We start from the raw sequence: 2,360 nt of genomic DNA on the forward strand, positions 1-2,360 counted from the left end.
CTTTCTTGTTTCTTTTGAATTACACGATTGTGCTTTTAAGTGAGGTCAACTAAACACTACTCTGTTGTAGAACCAACTTTAAACCACCACAAGCGACAACTTGTAACCATGGTACTGCTTGCAAAGTTTAATGCATCACTTTAAAACAGGTCTTAACATAATGAAAGGAACTGTAAAAAGAGAAACTGCAAATGTATACATATGTCCCAAGCGTTCACATGACCACGACAGCTCAAGATTGTTAAATATATGTATTTATAGTATAGTCATGACTTCTGTACAGAGGGATCAGGCTAAAAATCATAAGTTTATTAGTTTACCAATACAGGCCACTGTGGAAATGTTCACATTGTACAGTCAAGTCCTGTGTCCGTTCAAGGCTTAAAGCAACATGTTACATGCTTTGGCTGGAAATCTCTCGCAGTAATGAATACGTCTGAATATAAACGTACACAGAAAATAGTACATAACGTCATGTGCTTGAAATCCTCCATGTTTTCTTGACCTGGCTTCACATTATTTTCAGTGTTTTTGCAATAGTGGTGAAACATGGGCATGAGAGAGAGAGGTTGCAAACAGGAGAATTTTGGCGGGAAACAACTAAGGCTGCAAGTACTGCAGCCTAAATTGGGAAAGCAAAGGAACGTTTCTTAAGGGCGTACTGTACATCAGGAAAAGAGGAAGAGAAGTAATGGAAGCCTGATTGCTATGCTTGGTACAGGAATTACTTTTAAAAGGTGGGAGGAGAAAAAAATGAAATCAACAACCCATTCACATGTCCTTTTCTTCTTTACAATAATCAGTTTGTATCACTCATTGACAATGGCACATTGTACTGTCTCACACTCATGAACACTAAGCATCTTTGTTCAAGCAAAAAGATTAGTCAACGCCCTCGTTTTCAGCACACCGGTAAACACAAGGGTAATGGACCCACAGAATATTTCTGGCCAAAAGCAAGAGCATAATAATATATTTCAGATGGATGTAAACAACGACTGTTCAAATAAACCAGGAAGCACTATCAGAACCCAGTTCTAGATCTGTTTGTGCATTCTTGGCATAGACCACACAAACAGATTTGGGACTAGGCTATTGAAGAACCAGATGGCGTTAATCTCTGCACTTTCTTTCACAGTACTCCTTTTAACACTTGATCGTAGATCTGATTATGCTTTAAATCAACTGCTAGTTAAAGGAGTTGGTCAAAGCATATACAGGTCTGAGACCAGGCTAATTTCATTCTTCGGCGCACACAATGAATGGAAACACTGACCCCCGGTGGCCATAGAGAACCTCCATGTGTTAATTAAACTCAGCAAAAAAAAAAAAAAAGTCCCCTTTTCAGGACCCTGTCTTTCAAAGATAATTCACAAAAATCCAAGTAACTTCACAGATCTTCATTGTAAAGGGTTTAAACACTGTCCCATGCTTGTTCAATTAACCATAAACAATTAAATGAACATACACCTGTAGAACGGTCGTTAAGACACTAACAGCTTACAGACGGTAGGCAATTAAGGTCACAGTTCTGAAAACTTAGGACACTAAAGAGGACTTTCTACTGACCCTGAAAAACACCAAAAGAAAGATGCCCGGGGTCCCTGCTCATCTGCGTTAATGTGCCTTAGGCATGCTGCAAGGAGGCATGAGGACTGCAGATGTGGCCAGGGCAATAAATTGCAATGTTCGTACTGTGAGACGCCTAACAGCGCTACGGGGAGACGGGATGAACAACACCTGCACAGGATCAGTACATCCAAACATCACACCTGCGGGACAGGATGGCAACAACTGCCCGAGTTACACCAGGAACGCACAATCACTCCATCAGTGCTCAGACTGTCCGCAATAGGCTGAGAGAGGCTGGACTGAGGGCTTCTAGGCCTGTTGTAAGGCAGGTTCTCACCAGACATCACTGGCAACAACGTCGCCTATGGGCACAAACCCACCGTCGCTGGACCAGACAGGACTTGCAAAAAGTGCTCTTCACTGACGAGTCGCGGTTTTGTCTCACCAGGGGTGATGGTCGGATTTGCGTTTATCGTCGAAGGAATGAGGGTTACACCGAGGCCTGTACTCTGAGTCGGGATCGATTTGGAGGTGGAGGGTCCTTCATGGTCTGGGGCTGTGTGTCACAGCATCATCGGACTGAGCTTCTTGTCATTGCAAGTAATCTCAACACTGTGCGTTACAGGGAAGACATCCTGACATGACCCTCCACCAGCCATACTGCTCATTCTGTGTGTGATTTAATGCAAGACAGGAATGCCATGGCCAGCAAAGAGCCCGGATCTCAATTCCATTGAGCACGTCTGGGACCTGTTGGATCGGAGGGTGAGGGCTAGGGCCATTTCCCC

The sequence above is a fragment of the Oncorhynchus gorbuscha genome, linkage group LG18 (genome assembly GCF_021184085.1).
Source record: "Oncorhynchus gorbuscha isolate QuinsamMale2020 ecotype Even-year linkage group LG18, OgorEven_v1.0, whole genome shotgun sequence".
NCBI classification, from domain to species: domain Eukaryota; kingdom Metazoa; phylum Chordata; class Actinopteri; order Salmoniformes; family Salmonidae; genus Oncorhynchus; species Oncorhynchus gorbuscha.